Source organism: Colletes latitarsis, chromosome 12, assembly GCF_051014445.1.
Source record: "Colletes latitarsis isolate SP2378_abdomen chromosome 12, iyColLati1, whole genome shotgun sequence".
Lineage (NCBI taxonomy): Eukaryota > Metazoa > Arthropoda > Insecta > Hymenoptera > Colletidae > Colletes > Colletes latitarsis.
Window position 1 is genome coordinate 13,889,076 of NC_135145.1, and position 12,125 is coordinate 13,901,200.

Consider the following 12,125-nt stretch of genomic DNA (forward strand, 5'->3'; position numbering starts at 1 on the left):
TGAGTCTGGTCATAAAACATCTGGCACCTGTCGTCGATGTTACTACAGGTAGTAAAGTCATAGAGCGACTGGATTTGGAGGACCATGCAGATTTTAAGTGAATTTACTAATTAAATAGCCGCCTTACGGGCACTAGGTAGTTAGCAAAAACCTTGATTGTTTATGAAAGGTGTGACTCTATATCCGCTGGCTTTATGAATTTACTGTTACGCTGCAATACTGCTCGCTGTACCGACCCTGAACAGTGAGGGCTGGAGAAATGAGCCGTGCCGGAACCAAAACGTTACGTGCTGAAGCGCAAGAAGGCATTTGCCTGAACCGAACCGTGCCGTGCCGTAAACGGATAGTATAAATCGACCTTCAAGCATGCGATCTATGAGCGTTTTTGTTTTGAAACCATATGTGTAAAGGTTCGAAGCGTCCGCAGAAAACGAGTTTTCTTGTTGTAAATTTTCGACCACTGTGATTTGTACTTTCAACCGAACACCGTCGTTAATTATATTGTCGTCCAGGGTATCATCGTAATCGTTATAGTAAATTGTGATTAAATGATATAGTGAACAATCTAAGTGTATGATTCTCTCTGGCACAAAACCCAACGTGGCTGTAAAGTCACGATTCCTCGCTCCGTACTAGAACTAGCGAACCAAAAAGTGATTGGCTGACTCGAGAAGCACTCGCCGAGCCATTTACCACGAAACGTCGCTTTCGAGGAAACATTGAAATTCCAGATTTTGTTGCCGAGGAATTCGGAAGGTGAAGTACCACCACGTTCATAGCAACCGGTGTCTACTTCCATCTATCCGTCGTTGTTAAGGCTCAATCTGAGGTACGGGTTGCCTAGCAACGTAAACAACCCGAGTAATGCTGCGGTCCACGCGTCGCCATATTGGCTTCAGTTAAATCTGAGCTTCGAGATGAGTGACACACGCAGCAACCCTGAAGACAATACGATCATGATCTCGGGAGATCCCGAGATTGATCTAAGGTTCGGGCAGATTCTGCGGATCGCCGAAGAGTCCAGAAACCCGTCCCGGGCGGACGAGGTCGAAGCCGACAAGCCTGAACCAGAGCCAGAGCTGGTTATAAACTTGGGACTGGACAAGTTCCGAGTTCCGGTTCAGATTGTCGAGTCGGGTGTAAGATACAACGCCCGGATCGCCGAAGGAATGTACGTCCTTCGATGGGCGCCAGGCGGGCGCCTTCTACATAGCGCTGGAGAGAAGCTGGAGGCACCGGCCCAGCCGCCAGGCCAGCAACAACCGATTCCGTCGTCGGTCCAGCCAGCGGCGATTCCGCCGCCACAGCAGCCAGGACCAGCGCAGGCCGGCAGCAAGGCGGCTGCAAAGAAGTGACGAAGGCGAAGGCAGGCAAAGCCCGCTGCGGAACCGCAGCCGGGACCCAGCGGAGCCCGTCAGCCGATGAAGCCCCAGCCGGGGAAAAAGGCCAGATGGCATCCCGGCCATCCCGGCCATCTTCGGACGGTGGAAGCCACCACGCGAGCCCTGGCAGACCAGATGCTGCTAACCTCGATGAGGTTCTTGCAGCAGGCCACTTCTGGACAACCGTAAGTACTTTTAATTATTAAAAAATGTTTTTAATTTTTTGAATTAAAAGTGCGCGTCTCACTTTCTTGGTTCGCGTAAAATCATTGCCGTACGGGGCAACCGCGTCCTCTTAGTGTTGCACAATTCGTGCAAGGGGGGGGGGGGGTTAGACGTAGAAACTCGGCCGCGATGCCTGTATCTATATTAAATTCGCCTAATTCTAGATAGTTGTGCTGACGTGGAAATTTTCCATCGTTCAGATTAATATACCGCGGCTATTTACGTGGTTATTACCCGGTTCTGCGCTTGCGCGACGAAGCCGGCCGCGGCCGTCGCTACTTGCAGATCGCCACCGTTCATTCTTGAGCCGTCGGCGATCGAGAGTGGACCCTGTGACGGTCGTGTTCCCATTTCCCTACGAGCTCCGAGGAGGATGAGTCGATCTCGCTCCTCGTAATAGAATCAGTTTGCGGACACAATTTATTGGAAAATCTCGTCATAGCGACTGGAGATTTTCCCCAGAAAAAGGACAATCTACCTGACGTTGCAGCGATCGCAAGGCACGCCGAGTGTGAAGCGATCGTACACGCAGGATTGCGATTGAACGTTGCAGTTCGTGGACGCGACTGCGACGTTGGAGATTCGGTGTGAATCGCCTTCAGTCATTTCCAATTATCCGGTTGGAGCTACTGGAAGGCTGATACCGACATCCTGGTATCGCCTGGTGGTAGTTCACCGTTCGTAGAGGTCGTACGAAACCCACTGGAATCACCTGTCCTGTGTACCACTGAGAGTACACCGACCGGTGGGGTGGAAAGTTCCAACGACCAGATTAGAGCTATACGGCGTAGGAGCAACCGGAAAATAGATATTCAGGAAGGATATCACCTCGTGGTGCTCTCCGTGCATTGGGCGTCGGAGAACCCGCTCCAATATACCGTCGTGAGAGGACAATAGGTAGAGCCTAAGCGTACGGTGGAGCGAAGAGTTCGAAGAGCCTTCCTTCCATCACTACACCCACTACCAGCTGTGAGTCGACCACACTGGGCTGTGAACGTAGGGTGGTTGGAATTGCAGGGGATTGAGTCCTGAACCGGTGAGCCGCAGGCCAGTTCCTCGTGTCATAGGAACCTCCGTCGAGGTAGCCACGGCTGGCTGCCGGGCGTTCCTTTAATGAAGGAATCGCCGGCTTGGCAACCACGTGAGCATACCACAGGTTGCTTCTGAGGAGCCGCCGTCGAGGAAGCCGAATCAGGACAAGATGTCCTCTTGCGTGGGTGGTGTACACACGCCACCAGCACGGTGAGCGTGCTCGCGGGATCTAGCCTCTTGGAGCCTTACAACCTCCATTTGGTTTCCCGTCCGTGGCATTGCGAAGAGAACCCGGTAGAACGGAGGAAAACCTCGTCTACCCGGTTGTGCGCGTCGGTGAGATCGTAGGAAACGAATCTCATTGACCAGAAAGAGAAGAAAATACAGTCCACTAGCTAGTGCGCTAGATAGCCAGCCAGCTCTCCCCTCCAAGCACACCAGACTGTCGCTGGAGCGCGAGAAACAGCTGACGAGCGCGCGATTGTTGACTTGTCCGCAGAAATATTTATTAGGCGGATTCTTTTGTTACAGAAAGCCTCCACAGTAGAAAGTTGAAAAAAGGAGACTGAAAAAGAGGAGACGAGGCAGCAGTAGGAGCCGTCGTCATTTTTCTTTTAGTTCAGTATTTTTGTTATTGTTTAAATACCGCGTTAATTCGACAAACGAAAAACGTCGGTTAAACCATCACGTGATCGATAGAAAAACGGGCCATTTCTTGTACGGTGTTGTTCCTTGTTTACGCGACATTCCAGAGGCTTCTCTGAGGCGTAATATATTCCAGGAACAATACCGCATAGAAAAACTCCGTATTTAGATTCGATAACAGTTCCGCGATCGGCCCACTAACGGTTCCTATAAGAGGTGTTACTACGCCGAAACGAAGAGAGGATTCAAAATTAATAAGAGACAGACAGCTTAGACCAGATAGCGCCACGAGATGAAAATTTCCCCTCCCTCGTGACCACGGTTAAGCAGGTATGTCTCTGGGGGACTTGCTACCTGGTTCTCGACGAGTCTAATACGATCGTGGATCCACTTAACCGAAACGGTACAAGAAAGAGATTGCTGCGCATTCGAAAGAATCACGCCAAGTCGAATTTCGTACCCTACGGTTTCGTGAGAATATCTCGATTTCTGTGGTAAATGAACCATAGGAACGGGAAAATTTACTCGATAATTTGAGTAATTTTCACAACCCGCCATCGGTGGCTGAATATAATCAGATTACACTTAAACAGTGCTTGATTATCGCCACCGTTGTGACGGACAAGCACGTATTGCTGAAATCAGTGGTCGTGTTTGAGAACCGAGAGAATTTCTTGATTCTCTGCTTGGCTATTGCACGGTTCAAAAACCCAATCTACAGGGAGCCTTCGTTGCAAAATCCCTGGGTTGGGTTCGCCGTTTTCCAGGGTCGAAACAAAAGTTTGGGATAACACCCGATAGGGGCCTTATTTGGCATTCCCTGGGTAAATATCTCGGCTGGTTTCGACCTGCTCGAGCGTGGGTTCCAGATCGTCAGTGGGTACGGACACTCGACGTAGAACTACGTTCAAAGGGCACCGTGGTGTTAGACCCTTAATAATCAGTCGCTTCTGCGCAGTTAAGGCTCTGCATCACACCGGTCCCGTACGGACCAGGGAACGGCGAGGGACCGCGGAGTTGACAACCTTTGGAGCCTTACAACCTCCACTTGTTGTCCTCTCCTGCAAAAACCAAGCCTGCAGCAGTGGGAAGATCGAGATTAGAATCTCGTCTTCCCCATCTGCAATTCAACGTTTCCAAAATCTGAAACGTTGAAATAATAATACAGTCCACTAACACAGTTGTGTATCGCTGTGTAAGAATCCCGCTCCTGTTTACCGTAAACGGAAGAAGGAGCGTGTGGATTAGAGCGAGTCAGACAACGCACCGAGCGTTGTCAGGTATTAACCGCCGGATTTCGGTCTCTTTTGTTACAGAAGACCGAGACGGGAGCCGTAAGGGCAAACGAGAGCCGTAAGGGCGAGGCGCCCAGTATTTCTTTTCTCTTCGTTTGTTTTTTTTTAATAAATTTTCTTTATTTTTGTTTATTTCATTTTTGAATTTTTTTCATTTAAATAAACGGCCTAGTCCGTTGGACTAGGTGAAAGAAAATTATCAATTGTACAGTCACTTTCCCCCAAATTTCCAATCCCCCGTGATCCGGACCATATTTCGTTAAAGGGTACGAGACAAGGTTTTATCATAACCTTTGCACGAACTAGTACCTATTTTAACAGTTATAATTTTATAAAGAATTAACTTTATATTTTTGTAAAATAAAGAATTTATTGAAAAACTTGTAACAATTTCTCTCCCTGTCTGTTTCCTCATCCGGACCCACGTTAAAGTCCCTTAGTACTTTAACAAACATGGTGTTAAAAAATTTAACAAAATACAATTTGTTTATAACAAAAAAAAATTATTAACTTAATTTTTCATTTTATTGAAATTTTCATAATGACAAAAAATGACGAGCATTTTATTCCAAATCCATTGGTATGTAACATTTTTAAATTGCCTCTTATAGTTTTGCAGATTTCGATGATTTACATCTTGCGCGTACATCCACTATGGTAGTAGCCGTTCTAACTTTGATTTTAATGAAGCACTGTAAGCTTGCATTAAATTACACAGTAACAAGTAACAAGTAACAATAACAGTAACAAGTTTCTTAACAGCAATAAAAAGATTAATTGTTTTTATTACCCACTTATGACATCGTGGCAAAGGTGGAGCGATTTATAAATTATAAATACATACAGTGCGTATAACTATTACTTTATGTAGTTTCGATAATAGTGGTAGTCGTTGAAAAAATCTTCCACTTCTTCGAAAAGTTGCAATGTAGCGATTTTTTCTTCTTTTAAAGAAGCGCGAGCCTCTTTTGTATAATGAAGACTGCGGCGCTCCTGCTGTTTAATGCGGCGTTTATTTTCATTATCAGTAAATCTTTTGCTGTGCTATCCAATTACTATATTGAGCTCTTTCATTGTTTGAAGGACGAACGAAAATCCTTCGTTGAATATTCCAGCAGCCAAAAATGCAGCTATTTCAATAATGTGTATGCCACAATTGAGATGCTTGGGAGCTAAACGTCAAATCATGGCGTTAAAGCTCTCGTTAACATTTTGTGTGTGGCCACCTAAACATCTCTCCAACAAATCATCTCGTGACAATTCTTTATAAATGGGACGAATATGTTTTGGCTCGTCTTCATGTAATGAAGGTGGATGATCAAACTCTTGTCCCAAGGCTTGTGCAACGCGCCACTTACACCACGAATCGGCGCCGGGAGGACAGTCGTCGTGCTGCGGTTTCTCATCTGTTGAAGACAGATGATAAAATGTTGCCATTATCGCCTTTCTCATCTCAATAACAGAATCACTGTTACGCCTGATAGCGAGACTATAGTATTTTGTTAATTTTTTTATTAACACATCGGTCAACTTTCCTTTTCGTCCTAATTTTGCAGTTTTCTTTATATTGCGCAACCGAGTGCCCATCCTCTTCTCCACATGTCCAATGCATTCGTTCTTTTTAATTTTGAACTCATGACCATACGGTTCAATATCCAAAATTGCTTTGAACGTTTTAGCGTCACCGTCTCCTATGTAATTACTGTAACGTACTCCGTGTAATTGTTCAGAGCGGAGAAACATTTCTACGACGGCATCTACTTCCATTTTACCCGAAGAGCCACTGTGATTCACTGTATAATGCCCATCTTCTTTATGTTCCAAATATTCGGGGTGCTTTTTATTATTTTTGAAATATGTACATGTCTGACAATAACTACTTTTTACCAATAAATCGATGACATTCCCTGTGTTATAACCAATGAGCGTCGTTACACCGTAGAGTGAAGAAAATCCTCGTTTTTTCCAAGAATCATCTCCAGATATTTTAAGATTTAACAAGGGTTGTTCCTTTTTTTCATTAAACTGTTTTTCTTCCTCAACAGCTTTGTGACACGTATCATTAAACATTTTTTGCAGTGAAATATGTATATGCTGTATAATGCCGTCATAAGCACGTACACTCAATTCACAGCCAAAATCCATCATGCCGCAAAAGATATTTATACCTTTACGTGCAACACCTAACAAACGCATCACGAACACAATTCTGCGGTTAATTTCAAAACTGTTGTTTACAAAAGGTCCCGAATTAATTAAAGTTGTCCCACACGCACATGTAACGGCGATTTTAAATCCCAATCCACGATTGCCTGCTTCTCCAAATGTTTGTTTTCGTTTACATGTTTTGCACATAGAAATATCCGAAATTGCACCAAAAACACTGATAAATTCTATAATTCGGTAACAGTGTGTAAAATTAGAAATTGTATTTGCTGACGTAACTCTTATTTTTTTAGCAGAAGAGCTTGTTCCTTCGCCTCTGCTCATCTGTTCACTTTCTGTTTCAGCACTCATGTCAAATTTTTTAGGAGCTTTTCGTCGTCTCGGACGATTCGGACGATAATTAGGATTATCATCTTGCACTTTTCGACTCATTTTCACTATAGAATACGTGGTATCTTCGGAGTTACTTCTCTATTTCCACAATGACTGAGCGTTCTGAGCGTTCTGGGCGTTCTGAACTGCTTCTTTCGTAAATGTTCCATCCGGTCAACTCAGGGTTTTTCGTTCGTTTATGGGGCCAGATGCGGAAACTTGACATTGTCGAAAAAGTCTTCGAATATTCCGCATCTGGCAAATTTCATCGTAAATCATTCAAGCACTCTAGCAACCCGAAAGCGCAAGGCCCGAGTTAACCGACGAAGGACTGTATTGTCCTGCGGGTGGCACAGACCTCTACAACGACCATCACCAACTCGTAGAACAATACAGCCATAAAACAGTTGCAACGCACGTGTAGCTACGCGTCTTAATCCGGAGTCCCGTTTTTTCCTCGGCAAAATTAATGGGGCCTTCGACTTGGGGAAAAAACCTCGGTCATCTTCGTCCAGGGTGACCTGGGACTTTCCTCCACCACAATCGGGTGAGGGAGGAGTTTCCTGCCCAACGGGGTTGGTCCCCCGTTTATCCTACTTCCCCAAGTCGATGGACAATCAATAAACTCGCAAAGTCAACGCGAATCGGTTGACAAACCCCCAAAATCGAGTTTCGGAGGGGGTTCGCGCTACGAAGGAAACGGGCTCCGGAAACTTCGAACATTCGTTTGACATTCGAAGTAATCATTCAAAAATCTAAATTCGAACATCAATTTCGGAAAAATCATAGTCAAGTCTCATCGTAAAAATCACAGCTCCAGCTTAATAGAACTAGTCGCTCAATATTAATTTGGCGAGCGACGCCGCGCCCAATACAACCGCTTACTTTATTTTGAAAATAAGGTACAAGGAAATCTCTGATCACTTTCTAACTTTTATATCGTATTCCTGAGGAAATTTCCTATCAATTTAAGCAAAAAAAAAAAATTGCTCAAAAATTTCATTTTACATGAGGTTCCCCCCTTAAGCGGACAAGCGACGTATAGCCGTAGCCTTACTGCTTTAGATTGCGTAAGCAAACTCATCCCAGTAACCTACGTGTAATTCCGTTTGTCGAATCAGCTAATTAATCGATTCGGTCGTGAGTACGACCCGGTTAAAAAGACTGCGGAAACTCGTTGGCATCAACGAGATTTCCCCTCAGCAGTGAACTTCGGTTCACGTCAGCCTGACATTTTCACGTATTGCTGCAAACAGCGGTCGTGTGAGACGCATCGAGATTAGGACTCGATCCTCCCTTGATTATCGAACAGTCTTGCACCCACCTATAGGGGCCTTCGTTGCGGATATACTCTGGGTGGACTTGCCGTCTTCCAGTGGGAGCGTGGGACGAGTTATTCCAAGCCCAACTTCCGGCGACCAGCTAGAGCGTTGTTCACTGACCGCCAGTCCTGTACGGCCACTGTGCGTAGAACGCGACTCAAAAAGCGCCGTGGTGCCAGTCTCAATCGTAAGTCGTTATATACACCGTTCAAAAACTGCACCACACCGTGTTCCGGACGCACATACTAAGACGGTAAGGGACCGAGGACCGGGTGACGGTTGGAGCCTTACAACCTCCCTCTAATCGCCCTCTCCTGCGACAATCAAGTATTGCAGTCGCAAAGGAAACGAGATTGAATCTCATAATCGAAAGGAATAACCGAGCGATTCCCGATTTAAAGGGAACGCTCGCATTTACAGTCCGCAAGCTTAGCTGCGTACCGCGGCGGCAGAGATTTCCGCTCCTGAGTGCGACAATCAAACCAGGAGCGAGCGAAGAAAAGTAAGACAGACAATGTGACTCACGTCGATAGGTATTTAACGCCTATTCGTTTCTCTATCTGTTACACGGTATCGTCTGGCAAAGTCCAAACAACGTCTGGTAGCCGCCCACGTGCTTTCCGCCGTTGTCGGAATCAAACGAAAAAAGAAATAACGGCTTAGCCGAACCTTTCGGCTAAGCGAAAATAAAAGTTTAATTGTACCGCTTATTTTCCGTCAGTTCCTTCCCTTGAGATCCGGACCCCCGTTAGGCGAGGTATTTTCAAACCTCCTCCCTCTAACAGTAGAAAATAATGTATTAAATTGTAAATAACGGCAATAAAGTAATACTAGAAATATGATTAATTATTTAATATAAGTAACGTGACCCAGTAATAATTACTTTTACATAATGTTGAAGTACATCAAGGAGAGCTTCGCATACATTTGGAATGATTCCTGAAATTGCTTGTTTTGAAATTTTAAACAGGTACATAAGGGAGTGATACGAAATTAAGCGAAAAGCTTAATTAAAACTTGTCAAAACTCTCACCCCGTCTATTCCCTCGTCCGGGCCCTGGTTAAAACCCTCAACTTTTAACAAATATACTTTAATTTGTATATTTCTTGTCATAGTTATATTTTCTACATTACTCGTCAGTATGTACTCTTCTTTTTTGTACATTATGAATTTTAAACCCGTTTATAAATAAATAAATAAATAAATTTTAATTTATTGGTTATTACTTAATTCTTCGTAAGATTTTATAAAATATTTGAAAAATTTTTTACAAATAACGTATATGTATCGGAATAACTAACAAACTATTGCTTAAAGATTGCATAATGCCGAGCGATTATTCTCGGCCGCAATTACCGTTAATCCTGTTAGCGTACAACAATCAGGAGATTATCTCTAAGAAGATTTGCACAGCAAGCAGTGATAGAAAAACGCATTTATTACTAGTTATTCTGACATCGGTAACGGCTCATTACCTTCGATTCGAGTGTGCTAACGGTGTTGATGACGTCAGTACCATGAGAAAGTAGCGCGCTGATAGTTAGGCAAAGATACTCTGCCGAAATTTAGACAGCGCCGCGGAACGACTAATTAGAGTACCACGGCGACGTCTTCGACTGTCAATCCGCATAGTCTTACGACTTCTGAGAGAGACACATCGGCTCCCGATCGTGTCCGAACAGAACTCGAGCGAGACTTGAGAAAGAAATTCTTAAGAAAAAGCACATAGACTGTTATTGAAAAAGGGTGCAACGAGCAATGTTCAGTCTGGTGCGGGTCCACTGATTGACCTCGCACAGCTGAGAATTCGTTACAACTTGAAAAAGTGTGAAAATTAATTCACCCTTTGCTTGTTAAACGAATCGAATTCCGATTCGTACAAGTGCATCCAGAAGTTTTGTTCGGGAAATTCCCAATCGAGCTTCCATTCTTTCAATACTGCTTATTCTGGAGCGATCGAAAATACACCAATAAGGTGTACGACCCCCCCCCCCCCCCACCTGTGCAGTATTAACTGGTCGTTTCAAGCGTATTGTTGCGACGGATTGAAGATGCATCGTTACGGCAACGTAAAGGCTGTTCCGCAATGATGTGAAGCTGCCCCTACGAACGAGCGGATGCGAGATCCCGTGCCTTCCGGTTGCTGAGAAACCGGCAACGATTTGAAGAAAAGAACTACGATAGATCTCGTGACGAACGAACGTATTCAAAGCATCATTGTCAATAAAGTTCACAGTTTGCGTTAACAGTTGTGTTACGTTGAATATTTGTTGTGTTAATTTTTCCGTATCATAAATATGCGTCGTTCGACGAGCAATACTCCCCGGCGTAACAGTATAAACGTTTGAAATACAAAGAAGTCGGCGGATAACGTCCCAACTTCTTTGTGATTGCTATTCGGCTTAGGAGACACCGAAGGGGGGCACCTACGTGGTGAACCTCCAGGTGGGCTCGCTGCAGTCACGTCGACGTCCGCTTAGGACGTTTGACATTCGGTCTTCGCCTCCTTACTGCTACTGTCCCGCCGGTGTAACGCTTAGAGGAGCACCTGTGCGGACAGGTAACGGAGTCGTGGGTCAGGTCCCCACGTAGTTCAAAATACTACAACGAATCACGCCGAGTGGTGCATTCGTGCAGTGAACAACGTGCAGTCGGGCTTCGCAGTCCAACTCTCGGTCAACAGGTCAACTGTTGGAACGTTTAAGAGCAGTCGCAAATCGACGGTCGTGCCGTTGCACTGCAGTGCGACTCGACGCACAGATTCAGTGGGCATACTCACGGGATCAGTGCATTTGGAGCTTTACAACCTCCACTTGCATCCCCGTCCATTAGGCAATCGACAAAAATAGGCAAAGAAAGGAAGTTTAATTCTTTTCACGCCTGAAAAATAAATACAGTCCACTAGCGAGTTCGTATATTACGAACGAGCGAAATTTTCCGCTCCTGTACGTTCGAATAACGAAGCCAGGAGCGCGCGGAAACAAACGCAGCGAATAGACGTGTAACGTGTTTTCATGTGTCTAACACATAGCCGTGTTTTTCTGTTCACAGGAATCAGAGCCTACCTCAACCAGGCAGGGCGAGTTCGGCAACCGGCCTGGGATTGAAATCAAGATCTCTGTTCTCCGTTTTTTTTGTTTATTTTCACAACAATTGATTTTTCTACAATAGTTTATTTCTCATTGCTTAATAGACGTTTCTTAAAAGGAAATTCAAACGCGTCTCATTCACTTCGCACATAAACTCCGATCCCTCAATCCGGACTTCGTAGTTAAAAGCGTCAGCTTTTTAACAATTATAAAAGGAGTATTGATTATTATCCACGGGCTAATTATGTTCAAAGTCTAATCAAACCTTAAAATGAAGCTCATTCGGTTGTTTAACCTCAATCGAAATACTAGTATAGATACTATATGAACGCACGACCATAAGCATAGTAAAAAAATTACTTTTTTTTTAAATAGTTAACATATGATCAGGGGGTCTTAAAACATGTATTTCCATAAAAAAATTTTTGAAATTTTTTTTTATTACGTCATTTTATACCTATACCGGGTATTCGGACACCCCTGGAAAAAATTTTAATGGGTGATTCTAGAGGCCAAAGTGAGACGAAAATCAAGAATACCAATTTGTTGATGGAGGCTTCATTAAAAAGTTATCAGCAATTAAATACAAAAATTTC

General features: G+C 44.4%; 1 pseudogene; it reads right to left on the reverse strand.

Moving 5' to 3' along the window:
- Window positions 1-5,437: 5,437 nt before the first annotated feature.
- On the reverse strand, window positions 5,438-6,775 carry LOC143348748 (uncharacterized; annotated as a pseudogene).
- Between the last annotated feature and the right edge of the window lie 5,350 nt (window positions 6,776-12,125).